Source organism: Melospiza georgiana, chromosome W, assembly GCF_028018845.1.
Source record: "Melospiza georgiana isolate bMelGeo1 chromosome W, bMelGeo1.pri, whole genome shotgun sequence".
NCBI classification, from domain to species: domain Eukaryota; kingdom Metazoa; phylum Chordata; class Aves; order Passeriformes; family Passerellidae; genus Melospiza; species Melospiza georgiana.
In genome coordinates this window covers 13475063-13495016 of record NC_080464.1, presented here as the reverse complement: position 1 = coordinate 13495016, position 19954 = coordinate 13475063, and positions in this window count along the sequence as shown.

Below are 19954 nucleotides of genomic sequence, written 5' to 3'. Positions count from 1 at the left end.
GTCTTTTTAACAACAGGAGATAAGCGTGACTTATGGTCCCTGACACAGCGTGCGGCTTTTTGGGCTGGGGGAATTAACCCCTTGGAAAGAGGGGACCCCCTGGCAATTGTCGGTACCACTGACCAGCTTTTGGAAAGTGTACACAAGGCTGCCTGCCTGCAAATGATTAATGAAAAAAAATTAATTCTTGGTTTTGAATCTCCAATGCAATTACCTGTGAAGCCAGAACTAATGACCCCTTTAATTCATGGGCTTCCAGAAACACTGAAACCTACAGCAATCACTATACAGAAAACTATAATGGCTTTAAGCCCTGTAGGAAGACTGGATAGATTCCTCAATAATTCCACTGACCAGGCTGGGTCTACTGACTCTGCCTTCACACCATACCCTCTTTCACAATCTACAGCTTCTCAGTCTGATACACCTGCCAACAACCATAAGGTCTGGACCTGGGGAGAGGTTGCAGTGGATTTAATTAATTATTGTAGGCAATATGGACCTGTAAAAGGCCCAGAGGAAAAACCAGAAAAAACCAAAGGGTGTTCGGTTTATTGGGACCCCTCACACTGAAAATGTAGAACAGGGAAAACAAATCTCTAACTGTCACCATTGGTGGCTATTAGGAATTAAAAAAGGAGTTCTCAGAGACGTGATGGATGGTTTACCCCTTGACAAATTGCAGAAAATAATAAAGAATTGGCACTTCAAAAAGCCAAACTCTCCAGCTCAGACTAGTGCATCGCTCCTCCTCCCTTCTCAAAAACCAACATACACTCCCTCCAACACACCAACTGCATCCCAGACTCTCCCACAAAACACAGGCAATGAGACAAAATTAACCCTATCCCAGCTTCTCTCCCAGAATCTGGGCAGTGAAGCCCTAGCTGTGTCTCTCTCACAAAGCACTGGCAGTAAGCCAGAAGTAACACTTTCACAAATCCTTTCACAGAGCCTAAGTAACATAACTGTCCCCCAACCTGTCTCCTGTTATGAGTAGAAAAGTTGTCCATTTTTTTAAAGGCTGCAGAGTTCACAAGTTAAACCAATTGCTGCCAAGTCGGAGTTCTAAGTATTTGCTGTTAATAATTTCATGTTGTAATCCCCTGTTGTTAATAGTTTTCCTTCAATTACCTGTTCTTGATGGTTAAAAATCCCCTTTGTCGAGTATCTCCCTGCTGCTTCCTGGAAGGTGGCATTGGGGTTGGCATGCAGATAAGGAAACCCCTCACCAAATCTAGCAGGAAAAACCCCTAAAACAATGAGTCACCACGGAATAAAGACATCTAAGTGATGCCTAGATATGAGGAACAGAATCCAGTGTCCGCTAAGACCCTTTTTACCCCTCATCCTAACCTAAAAAGACGTCGACTGGAAAGAGGACCTCGAATGTCAAACCAAAAAACTGGGAATCTCCTGGTGCTCTCATGAGGACGGAAACTCCAGCTCTTCCTGCAGACCAGTGGACACAGCTGCACTCTTCCTCCTCCTCCGTGCTATTCCTGGGAGCAGCGACAGTGTGAGCGTGACCCGTTGGTTCTCCCCACCCGAGCTGATTTTTAATAAAGGCATTAAAAAGGAGAAAGATCTCCTGCCCTATTTATGTCACCTGGATGCTCGTCCGGGAAAGCCACGCCTGAAGAGGAAACCGGGACTGGGACGGCTGCCAACCCTGGACCTCCAGGACAGCTGGCTATCAGGACCAGAGAAGATCAGCTTGGGACCAGTGACACGGAGGAGCACTGGACTGGTGAGAATATCTGGCGACGGGAGTAGGGGGTGAGCGAGTGGAGTGTGAGTGAGACAGGGGCCGGCAGCTCAGACCCTTGTCGCAAGTGAGGACCCCCTAGTACCGTGGTTTCAGAATCCCGTGAGGGGGCCGGCCTGGAATGGGGGAAGCGGGTGGGATTAGTGGTTGAGGCACCTCCTAAGGGGTAAAGAGGGCCCCTCTCCGGGCATGCAGAGGAAATAGTGTGTGAGTGGCATGCACCCCAAAAGTCCTGACAGGGGGAAGTCAGGCAAAGCACAAGTCCCAAGAAGGATTTGGGCAAGCCCACAAGTCCTGCAGGCAAATTAAGTCCTGAAAAAGGAGGTCAGGCACGAGTCTCAGTGGAGGAGGCCAGGGTCTCGAGATTTTTAAGTCCTGATACATAAGTCCTAACATTACGAGGGAAGTTAGGCAAACTAGAAATCAGGCAGTTCTTTTCTTTTAAAGCCCTGAAGAAAGGAGTCAGGCAAATCTGAGGTTTGGCGGAGGAGGCTGGGACTCCTCAAATAGGATTTTTCTTGAGTTACCTGTCAGTACATTTCTTTTTGAGTAAAGGCACCTTTGTGATTTTTTCTGTTGAGACCCGAAAAATGGGAGGATGTAATAGTAAGAAGAGAGGCAAGAGACTGAGGAATATACCTCCCCATAGTCCCTTATGGGAACTGCTAGAGAGATGAGGTTCTATAGAGGCTATGGAGGGATTAGATACGATTCATTACTGTGTAGAAGTCTGGCCAGAGTTAGATGTGCAAGGAGGATGGCCGTGGTGTGGGACAAAAGACAAGTGGATGTGTCAACAACTGAGTCACTGTCTGACAGCTCGAGAGGATGCTGATCCCGAGCAATTATTATATGTAACTTGTTGGTTAAGAGTGCTATTGGGGATGAAGGTGTGCGAATTTGTAAGGTGCAGAGGAAGAAAAAGGGGAATGAAGGACGGGATGCTAGAATGAGAGAGTAGTAAAAGGTGGGACCCCCTAGACTATTTGCCTCCTGATGCCCCTCTACCTTATAATCCTCTTCATCAGGCACCTCAAATGGCAGATCTGGCTTTTCCCATGGCTGCCACACAATTACCACCCCCTCTTATTCCTTCTACCTCTTTGGTTTCCTCTATAGTAGACCCGGTATCTCCCCTGGTGTCCACTCCCTCACTACCCCCTTCAGCTCCTCCAGTTGCTTCTGCACCAACACGAATGCCTACTCCACCTGTTGCACTCTCCACCCCTTCTCCAGCTCCAATTAATATGTACACAGACTCTTCTCCCACTCCTATTGCTGTCCCTTTATCTCCTCCTAGTTGGGACACAAATGCCTCCTTACCTGGTAAACTCTTGTCACCGGTACAGCTGTTGACCTACAGAAAGTCCAGAGTAATGCTAATATCCCTCAAATGAGTAATTTTGTGTCTGAGGGCCATACTGCGGTACCCACTCCAAGACCTCCACGGTAGAAAGACTTTTTTCCCTCAGAGAAGTTCCTATGGGAGGAGTAGCGGGAGGTGTTGGCTTTGTGAACGCTCCTCTAACCGCTTCTGAGGTGAGAGGATTCAATAAAGAGTTAGGGAATTCAGTTGAGGACCCAGTGGGCATGGCCAATCAAGTGGATAAATTCTTAGATCCAAATATCTACACTTGGGGGGAGATTAATTCCATTTTAAATATATTATTTTCCCCAGAAGAGGTCCGGATGATTAGAGCTGCCAGCATAAGAATTTGGGAGAAAGAGAACCGTCCGGGACCCCAAGTGCCATCAGGTGAACAGAAATTGCCACTAACGGATCCCAGCTGGACCCCTAATCAGGAGAAAGGGAGGAAGGCCCTGATAGAATATAGGTCTTTGATAATTCGGGGGATCAAAGAGTCAGTTCCCAAAGGAACTAATACCCAATTGGCATTCGAGGGTGCACAAGAGAAGGATGAAACTCCTGCTACTTGGCTTCATCGCCTAAAGCGGAACTTCCAATTGTACTCTAAAATAGACCCAGACACCCCAGAAGGTCTAGTGCTACTAAAGGTCCAATTTGTTACCAAATCTTGGCCTGATATATGGAGAAAACTGGAAAAGATTGAAGATTGGAAAGAGAAGGACATTAATGAGTTATTGAGAGAAGCATTGAAGGTGTATTTAATGAAGGAAGAAGAAAGAGCAAAGGCCAAGGCTACGATCATGGTTGCTGTAGCTACAGAAAGTGTGGGGGCAAGCAACTCTATCCCAGGATCCAAGGTAACAAAAGAGTGGGCGGGTCCACCACCAGATGCAGGCAAGGATAGGCCAGTACTGTTAAGTACAAGAGGGATGGAGAGACCTCAAGTCCCTTTGAGCAAAGAGCACTGCTGTTATTGTGGAGAAACTGGACACGTTAGGAAGCTTTGTAAAAAGCTCAGTATCAATGTAGCAATAGCCAGGGAACAAGAAGCCTTAGAGAAGATTCTTAGAGGTGACGATTAGGGGTGTCAAGAGCTTTACACTTTAGGGGACCTGATGCAACATCTAGAGGAGCCCTTGGTAAACTTTGAGGTGGGACCTCTAAATGAAGAATTTGAATTTTTGGTTGACACAGGAGCAGATAAGTCCTGTTCCAACAAAAAGACAACGCTGTGTTCTTAACGCTTTAGGAACCACAGAATCTATGAAGGTTTCTTTAGTTAAAATCACACTCCCTGGAAATGAAAACCATTTAGTTGTCAAAATGGTAATTGGAGACATTCCAAATAATCTATTGGGGATGGATGTCCTCGCAGGAAGGCAGTGAGAAGACACTGACGGTTTCCTGTGGTCTTTTGGCACTCCGCCACTTAACATTAGGCTGCTTCAGACCGCAGTGGTGCTACCTTATAGGAAAACAATCTATGTCAAACAATATCCTTTGCCTTCTAGTGCCAGGGAGGATATCAATCCGGTTATTTAAGATTTACTCAGCCAAGGGGTAAAAATTCACACACATTCTCCCTTTAATTCTCCAGTGTGGCCAGTTCAGAAGCCAGTGGAAGGTGGAGATTGACGGTAGATTATCGTTGGCTTAATGCCAACACCGACCCTCTCACAGCAGCTGTTCCAAACTTAGCTGAATTAATAATATCAATACAAGAAAAAGCTCACACAATCATGGCAACTATAGATGTCAAAGACATGTTCTTTATGATACCTATACAGCCAGAAGACATGGATCGCTTTGCTTTCACATGGGAGGGACAACAGTACACATTCACCAGGCTTCCCCAAGGCTACAAACACTCCCCAACTCTAGCCCACCATGCTCTAGCTCAGGAATTAGAAAAAATACCCAAACCTGATACTGTAGCTGTTTATCAATACATTGATGACATTTTAGTGGGGGTAGAGGAAATTCAGGAGGTGGGGGAGCATCAGCAGAAAATAATTTTTCATTTAGAAAGCCTAGACTTAAAAGTTGCCCTGGAGAAAATTCAAAATCCCTCTCAGGAGGTGAAGTTTTTGGGCATTTGGTGGAAGGCTGGCAGTACATGTATCCCACCTGATACCCTAACCTCTCTAGAGCAGATTAAAGTGCCTGAAACCAGGAAAGACCTCCAGCGAGCTCTAGGATTACTAGTATTCTGGAGGAAGCACATCCCAGACTTCTCAATCATTGCTAGACCCCTTTATGTCTTACTGAGAAAAGGAGTGAAATGGGATTGGACTCCCTCTCAGGAAGAAGCATTTCAATTACTAATCTTTGAAGCAACAGCACACCAAGCATTAGGGCCAATCCATTCTACAGACCCTTTTCAGGTAGAATGGGGGTTTGCCTCCTCAGGGCTATCAGTATACATCTGGCAGAGGGGTCCTGAGGGTCCGACGACGCCTTTTAGCTTCTTTCCCCGTGGTTTTAAGGATGCTGAGAAAAGATACACTACCTTGGAAAAAGGGTTGTTTGTTGTAAGCTTAGCTCTCATAGAAGTGGAAAAAATTGCACAACAACAGGCTATCATATTAAGAGATCCTTTCAAGGTAATCAAAGCTGTCACAAATGGGACCCTCCCCCCCCCCCGCCTGATGGTATAGCTCAGAAATCATCAGTAAGAAAATGGTACACCCAAATAGAATATTATTGCAACACATTCCCAGTAACAGAAGGTGCTGCAAAAATCTTAGCAATTCAAGGCACTGAGAGCCTGGCTAACAGCCAAGATAAACCTGCTTCTGTAATCAAAGCAGCACCTCCCTTCTCCTCTTAACTAGCAGCAAGTTCTTGGTTTACAGATGCTTCCGCAAAGCGAGAAAGGAAGATTTGGAGATATAGACCAGCTGCCTTACATATTTCATCTGGTGAAAAGATTATCACTGAGGGGGAAGGAAGCACTCAGGTTGGAGAACTCATAGCTGTTTGGAGTGTTTTCCAACGTGAGGCACAGAACACTTCTCTTGTTTACATTTATACTGATTCTTATGCAGTATACAAAGGTTGTACTGAGTGGCTCCCTTTCTGGCAATAAAATGACTGGGAAGTTAATAGAATCCCAGTGTGGCAAAAAGATAAGTGGCAAGAAATCCTAGATATTGCTAGTCAAGGAAATTTTGCTGTTGGTTGGGTAGCTTCTCACCAAACAGACAGGAACCTAGCAGGAGAATGGAATAACAGAGCTGATGAACTAGCAAGGCTAAGCTCCCTGAAAAAGGAAACAAACGCAGAGGATTGGAACCAACTATTAGAATGGTTACATGTAAAAAGACAGCACACAGGTGCAAAAGACTTGTATAAAGAAGCACACACCCGTGATCGGCCGGTTACCAGGGAATCGTGTAAAACATGCATATCAACCTGCGAGCAGTGTCACAGGTGACTGGAGAGACACCCTTTAGAAGATGACCCTCTGCATTTGAGGAAAGGTAAAGGCTTATGGGATGTGTGGCAGGTAGACTATATTGGCCCCTTTAAGAAGTCAGGAGGTAAACACTTTGTGCTGGTAGGAGTAGAAATTGTATCTGGGTTGGTGCAAGCTGATGCCTTTAAAAGGGCTACAGGTGATAATACAGTTAAAGCTTTGCAGGGGTGGTTTGGAACTTTCCCAAAGCCACAAGAAATTCAGTCTGACAATGGGTCTCACTTCACTGCTAAAGTAGTACAGGATAGGGCAAAAAGTGAGGCGATTAAGTGGACTTTTCATACCCCTTACTACCCTCAGGCTAAGTAGAAAGGACAAATGGCCTTTTGAAACAATTCCTTAAGCCACAGAAAGCAAATTGGGACTGTCGGCTATGGGAGGCTGTTAAAGGAGTAAACAGCAGATGGGGGGGTGAACGGATGTTTCAAAGTTACTGCTTTTTACCCTACACCTCCAAGCATCATCCCCTCACTGCAGGGTCCTGACAATCCAAAAAATCCATCACGTTACCCTGAACAACCTGTCCTGGTGGACCTCCCCACCGTGGGCGAGGTACCACTGGTGCTGAAAACCCCTCTGAATAAATATGCATGGATAGCCTCTGATGCTCTAGGGAAAGAGCACCGGATAAATACACGCTGGATGACGAAGTGAAGTGAGACGACCACATCCTAATTGATCAGCATCGAACTCCGATTTATTGATCCAGCTTACACACTTTTATAGTAGTGTTAATTAAGCTCATACATATTGCAAAACCTGAGCTCATCATTGGTTACAGATTACACACCAACCCCTCCTTTGTTGTCAATACCTGTGGTTCCTTGTTGAGGCTAATACTTGTTTTTCTCATCCTGCTGTTGACTTGTTATTGAACATTCTCAAGGCCTCCATGTTTTCCACCATGTTTTTCTCATCACTTTACTCAAGGACACGGTATTTACTGTTTAAAGGAAAAAGCCTGAGAACTTGCTGCTTACAGCTGCATTTTACTTTTTAACCAGCTGTATGTGATCATAGCCTTTCTATAAGCCATGTCTGAATAAAATTCTGCAACAGCTGGATAATCCCTTTGTTTTAACTCTTTTCTGCCTCTCAGTGGCAGGATTTTCTGTTGCTTTTGCTTTGACAGAAGAACCCCGAGGGACATGAGGAATATCTGAACCATGATAACACTACTAATACTTTTCTGCATCCTACCACAACTCTATGGGCAGCGTCCTGCTGAGTGGTCATGGTCTGAAGCCACCATCCATCACACCAGTGTTCTAGGATCATATCCCAAGGGTCGACACCCAAACCTGGTGACCATAGTGCGGCATGACTCCAAGATATATCGTCCAAATGAGTGGGGATGGGACCAAACAACTGGATCAGAACCCTAACTGGAACAATTGGTGAGTCAATTGTGGTAGCATGCAGAAAGGTGGAAGGAACCCTCCATGAGAAAGCCACCTCCATCACAATTGCCGGAAATTTTATGGAAGCAAGCGGAAAAAATTAACTGGATATCCCTTCAGCGAGACTGTGCCCCACTAAGAAATGGGGGTGCACCAAACTAGCAAATCCCCTCACTCTGTGCTGCTGCCAGGAGTATGTTGGTAATTAAACTCTAAGTCCCAAAACTAACAATGTTGCAATTATAAAGGATTGTAAAGATGAACCCTTTGATTGCTGGCACAATTCTACTTTAGCTAGACCAACTTATGTGACGTGTCGCTGGCAAAATGTCACGACTGACCCATTAGGACTAAGGGGCTTGGTTTATAAATTTAAGGTAAACACTATACCAAAACCCACACTGAGCACCATAATTACATCCCCGTGGTTAGGAGGGACTGAGAGTATGAGGACCACACTGAGTACAGTAGTTACACCTCAATGGACAGAAAACACAAAGCCCACATTAAGTACAGTAGTTACACCTCAATGAGCAGACACTGCAAAGCTTACACTGAGCACAGTGATAACACCCCAGCAGAAAGAAAGTATAACTACGAATCTTACATTAAACAAAACAGCTACACCCTAATTAGCAGAAGAGACCAAAAGCCCCTTAACCGAATGGCCTTGGTCTCAGGCTTTTGTGCAATTTACTGGATCCATGGGAAATGTTAAAGGTTTGAACTTATTAACAGTAGTAATACATGAAAACAAGTTGTACACTAGACAAGAATGGGAGAAACATAAAACCTGGCAGCTTCAAGGAGTAGTGGGAGAAGAAATTAGCATAGGATGTCGAATGGTTAATGGAACTACCTATAGCAAAGCAATTGCAATCAGTGTTTCCACAGATCAGGCAGACAAACGCGAACAAGTCTGTATACACCCAAGCGTACAAGACTGTTGGCACAGTTTTACATTAACTCACACTGCAGAAGTAGTTTGGTCCAAGAATACTAAAGGCCTATCTTTTAAATTTGTAATAAATGCTAAAGCCCAATTTTCTACTATTGCCACTCCAGCCCAACCACCGGTCATACTCATTCCAAGAATTTTTGAAATTGGACCTTATATAATCAGGAAAACTGGTCAACAACAAATATTGTTCAATCTAGCATGGTCTCTCAAACAAGTCAAATTGTTAATGCAAAACAATGTCTCAGACATTCAGCCAGCTTGCTCTCCGTACTTGCAGGCCTCTTTTGAGGATTAGACCACCTGGCTCCGGAAACGAAGCTCTTTCAAAAAATAGACACCAAGAGACATGACGGGTGTTGTGGGAACAGGATTGGGAATTCTAAATAGTATTGACTCAGAAGTATTAATGAATAAATTGGCAGCCACGACTAAAGATTTGACCAAATTACAGCAACCACTGAAGTCATCCTTGTCGGCTTTAGGAACACACCAGTGGCTGCTATCAAGCATTTTACCAAATTGGGAGAGAGGTAAATGTAAATGATCACAAATTGGTAATTGATGCACTTGGTGCTACAAAAAATGTTTCTTTAGCTCTCAGCTGTATCCTGGCACAATTGTGGATGCAGTATGTTGCTGCCTCAATTGTAAGAGAAGGTGAAGAAGGCACTTTTCCCAGTGAAATTGGAAAAATAATTTGGGACAGTGCCACTGACTTTGAAAGAGAATTCCAATCCTAGTGGAATTTGGTGAATTTTACCTATGACCCCATTTTAAACACAGCCACTGCTTTTGTGTTAACCATACACAATGCCTCTGTACATTTGATTTTCCCTGCTATTGCATTAGGACTAAACCACGATGGAGCCATTCTCTGTCCCTCAGAACATAGAGAATGGGCCCGTCAGCTTAATAACAAATGGCAAACTGTCAATCTGGAATCTTGTATTGTCCGAGAACAGCAAGAGTTCATCTGTGAAAGCAATGCAATCATAGCTCAAGACATTTGTTTAGACACAGAGCAAAATATCTGTCATTTTGAAATTTGTCCTAACAAGACTTCTGAAACAGTCCTTATATACATAGGCAATGGATGTGCATGCTTCAAAACTGCTTGTGATTTTGTATTCGTAGACAATGTTGTAGTAGATACTAAAAATCATTCCAATTTTTATGCTTGTAACTTAACCAAGATTACAGGATGTGATTTCTCTTATGAAGCTCCAGTTACCTCTTACTACCTATTGCAATCTAACTACACACTGATTCACAAACTGATGCCTACTCCTATTGGGATGAACCTCACTTTGGTAAGACAACTGCTACTCCATTGAGACTTAGTAGAAATCCTCGAAAAGATTAAGAAAAACAGACAGAAAACCCTGGTAACTGTTCATCACAATGTGAGACAGATACACCGTGTCATGGAAAGGGTGAAGAAAGATGCCGAGCACAGGTGGTGGGATACTCTTTTTGGGTGGTCTCCTACTGCCACGAGTGTCCTGAACAGTGTGTCATCCCATTGTTATCCTTTTGATTCTAATTCTGATTGGTTTTATCAGCAGTCCTATTCGTTATGAATTGGAGAATGATGAAACGGCTAACAAGACTGACATCTATAGTTAATGCACACAAAGTGCTGATATCCTATACACTGTGGACATCCCCAAGACATTTGACACAAAGCAATTATGAATTAAGCATATGTGTTTTAGAGTAATCCTTGATTTTCGTTTATTATTTTGTGGAAATTATTTTCAACTTTTAGTGAATTGCTTTAGAAAATTATTTTAAATTAATACATTATATTATGATTTGTTTATTGCTTTTTGCTTCTGATTATTTGTGATTTGTTTTGACCATTTGAAAATTGTTATAAAAATAACACTATTTTAATCAATTAACCATTTGAAAATTGTTATAAAATTAATACCATTGTGATCAATATTAATTATGTTTGTTTATTATCTCCCTTTCCCCCTCTTTTTCCTATCCTTTCTTTTCCTCCTTTCTCTCTCTCTCTCACTCTCACTCTCTCTCTCTCTGTCATACTGTCCCTATTTTTCCAGGTTATACTACCAACGTACGGTGACTCCTGAAGACTCACCAGCAACACTCCAGAACCCTGCTGAGGAAGATCCCTTCAAGACAATCGTGAGTCACGGGGTCGTGTAAGAGTCTGTCTGAAATATCCCTCATCTGCCTCATGATTGTCATTGGGGAACCACTGAAGAAAAGACTCCCCTGTCTAGCCCTGTAGGAGAAAGTCACATGCCAAGCAGGGCCCTGAGCCCTGAGAGCATTGCTAAGTTATTGATTCCACAGATGTATTTACTGAATGCTACACTGAGCTCAACAAGAAGAAAGAAGGCCATTCTGACCTTTTTGCAACAATAGCTCTAGGATTTTTCCCCACCTCTCAGCCAGGCTGGACTTCTGAAGTTTTGGGTGGTGCCCCACAGAAGACTCCTCACCTGTTTTACAACCACCATGACAGACAGACTGAGATGTAAAAAACCTCTCCATCAAAGACCGAGACATGAAATCCCTATGTGAAAAGGCCTCTCCCCCCCCCCCCCCCACTCTTTCCAAGGACTGGGACAAATCCCTAACCCAGGGGCGGTGTGTGGGGGAGGCAAGCTAGCCAAAGCAAGATGGATGTTGCAGGTGCAAGCAGTGGATCAAGAAGACAATGGTTCTCACCCACTGCTGAGAACATGGATTGTGTGTACCCTTCTTCAAATACCATTTTTCCCCCAGAAAATACAATAGACTACCTTTGATTTGATTTCAAGATTCACCCCCTTCCCCCATCAAAAAAAGAGTATAATAAGAGTTCGGATGAACTGCAACCTCTGAGATTTCCCTGGATGTGACCTGGTGAACTCCATCGGCTGGACATCAAAGGACTTGGCTGTTTCTATGTTTGGTAGCTAGATACCTTCCTTTGTCTTCCTCCCTCTTTTACCTTATTCTTCCCTTTTCCCCCAATTCCTCTCCAATGCATTTTGCTGTGGTCATTCAATAAAGGTGCATTGGTTTTTGATTAATACTGCAAACCCCTGTGCCGTGTCGGTTATTTGCACTCTGAGATCACTCGACGAACTGTCTCGAAACCCATTCATAAAGACGGATAGTGACAGGCACCCAAGGCAGACATCCCCCAAATGGAGAGAGAACGTACACCCCATGAGCTGAGCTGTGGTTCTTCCTGCGTGATTGCAGAGAAAACATGAGGAGATGGGATGGAAAATCTACTGATGCTCTGGCACAACGGATGTGTGAATTGAAGGAAGGAAAGACTCAGAGAGGAAGTTCCACCAAAAGGAAAGAAGCTCCAGTTGCCCATAGCCGAACTGCCGGGTATGATGATGATGATGACGACATGTCAGATCCCCCTGAAGGAACCTCCAAGACATATGCCCAAGGAAAGAAGGATAACCAGGCTTAGAGGGGCCCTGCCTCTAGCCAGGTAGAGGCTAGGGAAAACTGTGTTTTCTGGACTGTGTGGATTTGTTGGCCTGGCACATCAGAACCACAAGAACATTTAGTCAAAACTGGTGTGCAGTGCACATTAATCCCATCAAGACATGTGGGGACAGATTCTGTTTTTATTGCTGGTGTGACAGAGGGGATCACAGGATTTCACTCTGGTGGAAGCTCATGTGAGCCTGACTGGAAATGAGTGGAAGAAACACTCTATTGTGACTGGCCCAGAGGCCCCATGTATTTTGGGCATAGATTACCTTCGAAGTGGGTATTTCAAGGACCCAAAAGGACTCAGATGGGCATTTGGGATGGCAGCTGTAGTGACAGAGGGTGTCTAGCAATTGAACACCTTGCCTGGGCTGTCCGTGAATCCATCTACAGAAGGACTTCTGAAGGGATAAGAGCAACAGGTACCAATTGCCACTTCCACAGTGCATCACTGACAGTATAGAAGAACTCGAAATGCTTTGATGATCCAAGGGGTGGTCAGCAAAACCCACTCACCCTTCAACAGCCCCATTTGGCCTGTGCGTAAATCTGAAGGAGAATGGAGATTGACTGTGGACTACCGTGCATTGAATGAAGTGACTCCACCACTGAGCGATGCCGTGCCAGATATATTAGAGCTCCAGTATGAGCTAGAGTCCAAGGCAGCGAAGACGTACGCCACTATTGACATTGCTAATACATTTTTCTCCATTCCTCTGGCAGCAGAATGCAGGCCTCAGTTTCCTTTCATGTGGAGGGGAGTGCAGTATACCTGGAACTGACTGCCCCAGGGGTGGAAGCACAGTCCTACCATCTGCCATAGACTGATCCAGGCTGCACTAGAAAAGGGTGAAGCTCCAGAACATTGATGACATCATTGTTTGGGGGAACACAGCCATAGAAGTGTTTGAGAAAGGACAGAAAATCATCCATACCCTCCTGGGAGCTCGTTTCGCCATCAAAAAGAGCAAAGTAAAGGGACCAGCTCATGAGATCCAGTTTCTGGGAGTAAAGTGGCAAGATGGACAGAGTCAGATTCCTACGGATGTCATCAACAAGATCACAGCTCTGTCTCCACCAACCAGCAAGAAGGAAACACAAGCTTTCCTAGGTGCTATAGGTTTTTGGAGAATGCATATTCCTGAATACAGTCAGATTGTGAGCCCTCTTTACCTGGCCACCCGCAAGAAGAACGATTTCCAGTGGAGCCCTGAGCAGCAACAAGCCATTGCCCAGATAAGGCAGGAGATTGCTCATGCAATAACCCTTGGCCCAGTCAGGACAGGACCAAAGGTGAAGAATATGCTCTACTCTGCAGCTGGGAATCATGGTTTGTCCTGGAGCCTTTGGCAGAAGCTGCCTGGGGAGACTCGGGGTTGACCACTAGGATTTTGGAGTCGAAGCTACAGAGGGTCTGAAGCCAACTACACCCCAACAGAGAAAGAAATCTTGGCTGCCTATGAAGGAGTCCAAGCCATCTCAGAAGTGATTGGTACAGAAGCACAACTCCTCCTGGCACCCCAACTACTGGTGCTGGGGTGGATGTTCAAAGGCAAGGTTCCTTCCACCCACCATGCCACCAGTGCTACATGGAGCAAGTGGATTGCCCTCATCACACAGTGTGCGCGTATAGGTAAAATGTATTGCCTTGGGATTTTGGAAGTAATTACAAATTGGCCTAAAGGTGAAAATTTTGGTGTCACAGATGAAGAACAAGAACCAGTGATTCGTGCTGAAGAGGCTCCTCCATATAACCAACTGCCACCAGAGGAAACATGCTATGATCTTTTTACTGACAGTTCCTGTCGCATCATAGGGATGAATCGGAAGTGGAAAACAGCTGTATGGAGCCCCACACAACAGGTCGCAGAGGCCACTGAAGGAGAAGGTGGATCGAGCCAACTTACGGAACTCAAAGCCTTTCAACTGACCTTGGACATTGCAGAAAGAGAGAAGTGGCCAAAGCTCTGCCTCTACACTAATTCATGGATGGTAGCCAACACTCTGTGGGGATGGCTGGAGAGGTGAAAAGAGGCTAACTGGCAGCGTAGAGGAAAACCAATTTGGGCTGCTGATGAGTGGAAAGACATTGCTACCAGGGTAGGGAGTCTACCTGTGAAAGTCCACCATGTAGATGCCCATGTACCCAAGAGTAGAGCTAATGAGGAGCACCAAAACAATGAGCAGGTAGACCAGGCTGCAAAGATAGGGGTGTCCAAGATAGACCTAGACTGGGAACACAAGGATGAGTTATTCCTAGCTAGATGGGCCCATGATGCCTCAGGCCATCAGGGTAGAGATGCCACCTATAAGTGGGCATGAGACCGAGGGGTGGATTTAACCATGGACAGTATCTTTCTGGTGATCTGTGACTGTGAGACGTGTTCTGCCATCAAACAGGCCAAGTGAGTGAAGCCCCTATGATATGGTGGGCAGTGGTCCATGTACAAGTATGGAGGGGCCTGGAAGATTGACTAGATCACACTGCCCCAGACATGCCAATGCAAGCGCTACATGCTCACAATGGTAGAAGCCATCACGGGATGGTTGGAAACCTACCCTGTGTCTTATGCTACTGCCCGTAACACCAGCCTGGGCCTGGAAAAGCAAGTCCTTTGGAGGCATGGTACCCCTGAGAGGACTGAGTCAGACAATGGGACTCATTTCAAGAACAGCCTTATCAACACCTGGGCTAGAGAATGTGGCATTGAATGGGTGTACCATATCCCCTACCATGCACCAGCTGCAGGCAAAGTGGAGAGGTGCACTGGGCTACTAAAAACCCAGTTGAAAGCCTTGGGTGGGTATCTTTCAAAAACTGAGAGCAGAATTTAGCAAAGGCCACCTGGTTAGTTAACACCCAAAGCAGGTCCTGAACAGTCTGAGTCCCTGAATATAATAGATGAAGTCCCAGTGGTGCATGTCAGAGGTTTGTTAGGGAAGACAGTGTTGATCAATTCTTCCTTGAGTACAGACAAACCCATTTGTGGGGTTGTCTTTGCTCAGGGACCAGACTTGCACATGGTGGATAATGCAGAGAGATTGAACAACACGATGTATACCTCAGGGAGATCTGATTGTGGGGTAAGAATGATATGCAAATACCACTATTTGTTGGATGTTACTGCCATTGTCTGTACATTAAACCACACAGACAGGAGATAGAAGGAAATGTGTAAGTGTCGAAAGTCTGAGCAAGTGAAAGATGGAGTTTTGCGTGAGTAAAATGAAAGTGGGGAATCCTGCAGCTCTGTGGTGTGGGGCCTGGATTCAGTGGTCCAGTGTAGGGATGCGACAGGGGCATTATGAGTACTGCTTGTAATTTTTTGGGTGGAAGTTTTTACGTGAATAAAATGCATGATGTTTGGTAGTATGTTGACGATATGGGGATAAGGGGTGGAATGTCCTAGGGTGGCGTTATGATGCTTGTATCCCTAGTCCTCTGTTCTGTTTATGCTGGATATTATGTTCTATGCCTTCAAGACTGGCTCTGAAGAGCGAGGTTTTGTTTTGTTATCAGCCTGCTCACTCCTCCAACAGTAGGCGGGACACAGAGACGGGGGCAGTACATAGTGTGGCTTTTGCTTTTTGCTTTGCTTTTCATTTTGCTCTTGCTCCTGCTTTGCTCTTGCTTTTGCTTCTGCTTGTTAGTTAGTTTAGCTAGGCAGTCCAATTTTTCCCTGGGCTGTTTTTCTTTCCCTTTTTTTGGAACCACTCGAACCTGCTCCACACTGGGACCTGGGAAACACCGAGAGTTTGCACTTTGTGGCCTGCAGCAGCTATTCCCAGTGCTGGAGGGACTGATAACAGAGAGACCATCCTCAAGAGAGACTTTCTGAATTGGTCATCTTTTTCAGAGTGGTGAAAGAGTGGTGTCATCTGGTATTTATTTTGTGTGCTGGGGGGTGCTTTGCCTGTTAAATAAACAGGTTCTTTCCACTTCTTTTCGAGGAATCCTTCCCAAACCGGTTGGGGGGAGGGGCCATGTGGGTTTGTCTTCTGGAGGGGCCTCCTTTTGGATGTTTTCTCCCAAATTTGCCCTAAACCAGAAAAAGGCAAAGATATGGGAAAAGGAAGAACAGTTCTTTACTAGTGTGCATATGGATAACTAGGCAAACAAACAACAGCAATGGCAGCAACAAGAAACAAAACCAGAAACCCAGTAACAGTCTTCTCTTAGCTGTCAAGCACCTTCCCATTTCGTGTAGTTATGGTCACAGACCGCAGGGGCCCTGGCAGGCTCACAGCTGGGCAGGGTGGGTATGATAATTCCCCCGTGGCTTCAGGGGGCGCTGTGGTGTGAGTTCAGCTGTGTCTCCCTCACGTGGTAATGGTGGGTGGGCTGGATGGCAAAATGTGCTGCAGCAGGAGCCTTGGAGCAGCAGCTGGAATGGCAGAGGCAGGCACACCCGGGGTGGCAAACAAAATGCAACAGAAAACTCCACAACCCTACCTGGAGCTGTGGGGATTGGGTGGACATGGGTTATTGGGTTAGAGTGTAGTGAAAAAGCCTGAAGCAGCGGCAGAAAGCAGTGAGGTTTGGCAGCTGCAGCCGGGCTTCTCTGTAGCAGCTGCCGCATGCGGCTGGGAAACATGCCCTCTCTTTTATTAATAAGGTGTAGTGACTGGCTCATGCAAATGAGGAGGAGTTATTAAGTATGATGAGAAGAAGTTCCAATAAAGTTTATCGTTCTTTTGACAGGTACTTCAGTTGGCCCAGTTTTGGTTTTGTGAAAAACATGGTTCACTCTCCTGTGAAAATTAAAAAAGTTTAATAAAGGACAATAGGAAACAAAGACAGTAAATCAAAGATTATGGCTGGGGGCATCCTGGCACTCAGCCAAGAGCACACCATTACCTTCAGGGATAGCCCTTAACTACCTTTTCTCTTGCACATTCATAGACCCTTATGCATATCCATATTTTTCCATAAACTAATTTACATATTCCAGGAACTACTTTACATGGCCCCTCCTTGGGTCTGCCTTTTTAGAGCATGCGTCTTTCTGTGAGAAACAACTGCTGACTTTGAAAATTTTAAGAGGTTTATTAAACCTTGACAAAAATACAACAAAAGGAATAAATAAGGAAAAAGTTGCAGCGCTGGGAACTGCCTGTGTGCATACCACGTGGCTGGTTCCTCTTCAAGATGGATGCTCAGTCTTTTATGTCTCTGGGAGTTGCGTCAGCCAGCCCTGGCCTCTCCCAGAGTTTGTCAGTCAGGTCTTCTTTGCCATTTATTGGTGGAGACTGCTTTCTTGTAACTTGATTGGAGATGAGGTGTTGCCATGCTGCACCCTCTAAGCAAAAAGCTCTTCCATTCCAAACTGCCCCAGGTAAGGGACACATGTGCAAGCCTTCTTTCTACCCGTCCTAGACAACCCTGGCTGTCAGATGGCAACAATATGGGGGGAGGGGGGAAGGGGACTATGGGGAGAAAAGAGGACATCTAAACTACAATAACATAACTTTACATCACTAAAGCTTTTATTAATATTCACGCAATAGTCATGCCTTAATTGCGAGGGCCAATCATATCATTATCCATCTATAACATTTCTTAGCTGTGGTTTTGGCTCCTTCTCTTTATCACTTCCAGTTTGGGCTTGGCCCATACTTTCTTCAGACAGCAGATGCTGATAGTTGGCATATCAGTATCAGGGTCCTCATTACATGTTCACTGGATGTTATCCTGACCGAACAGACAGTTCACTTATAACTATATCAGCTACCACTGCTACTATGCCTTTTTTTTTGTTAAGAGCAAAAATAAAAGCAAAGTTATTTTAACATTATACATATAGCAGTTGTGAAAAACGCCAATCACTTGTTTTTAAAATTTTAAAAGTTTAATAGTAATAAAATGGTTATAAAAATAGTAATATAATTAAAGTAATAAAAATTTGGACAATTAGGATTAGGACAATATGCGACAATAAAAACAAAGAGTTACAGACTGTCTGGGTACCTTTTTCTGGGCAAAATAAGCCCAAAAAAAGGACACACGTTAACAGAGGATAAACCCTTAAAAGCAATAGTGTAAGACCGTGTCTTGGGGGACTGTTTGGGTCCACTCTGGCTAGCTATTGACCCTAGCCCACACGATCTTACATAGACAAAAGCAAAAGACGAGAAGCGTTCTTTTCCTCATGGGGATGGATGTCCTCTGTTTATTGACTTGCTAGGGGACACCTCAGACTCTGGTGACTTCCCAGGTAAAAAAGAGGGCATGGCCTGATGGTGGGAGACATTTATGCCTGGGGGAATGGGGGGCGGAGGAGGAGGAGGACCACAGCCAATGGGATACCAATAGTGATGGGAGAGGGGAGGGACTGACCAGGGAATAGACCACCAGGGTGATACTGGGGAGAGGAGTGGGTGAGGGAGAAACCATGTGATATAACATACAAATCATGTGAACAGTGCAAATTACCAAAACACCCAGTGCAAACAACTAAATAACTGTTTAGTGCAATACAACACAATAGCCTGTTGCATATTCATACATCTTGTACATGACGAATAAATTCCATTCAAACAAAGGATTCTGTTTGGTCAGTGTCAACTTCTTCCTCTTAATTTTGATGGTGCCTTCAGGGCTGATCGAGACAGGAAGAACTCGAGAAGAGGGCAATAGATTCTCTTTCTCTGAAAGATTTGTGTGTCCTGTGGCTGCTATCTCGGTGCAAGTCCTCTCTTTAAAAAAAGTATCTTACATAGCATAGTTTCTATTTTAACATTATATTATAACCTAAAACTATATTCAACACACCGCTTAAGAAAATTAATACGACATAGCTTTCTAACATGGCACATATAATATTCATTTTAATATTTGTGAAAAGTCAATCATATAATACGCATTTTTCACAATCCCTCCTCTTATTCTTTGTAAAACTTTTGGCTTGAGCAATATTTATTGTTTACTTGCATCTTCCGGGCTATGCTGGCAAAATAAAACAGGGGATTACACAAGGAAGAAATATAAATCCAGTTGTAACACATAAAAGGAAAAAACTTAATTTCCTAATTTTGGACTGGTACCTGGGTTATTATATATATTTTTTTCTTTCTTTGATTTCTTTTGCTTTTTCTAGAATGACTTCTCCTTGGTCATCAATTTTCCACAATCTGATATATTAAACTGTCCACAAACACCTCCTTCTTTAGCCAATAAATAGTCCAAAGCCAACCTATTCTGATACACTACAGTTTTTGTTTGGCATTGCTTACTTCATATTAATTCCAGTGCCTGAGAAGATTTATTTGTTATCATTTCTATAACTGCTTGGAGTCTTAGAATGAGATTCAGCATATAATTTGGGGTCAATACAGAGTTAGATTGCTGTGCTGGTTTCACCTTTTTGTTTACTAGTTGTTTTTTTACCGAATCCCAAACTGTATCTTTAAATGTAAAACAAATTCATCTCTCTCCTTTTGGACATTAAATTCTCTATCCATCCATTACCACTTTTTCCTAAGTTTCTTGCAATGCAATAAT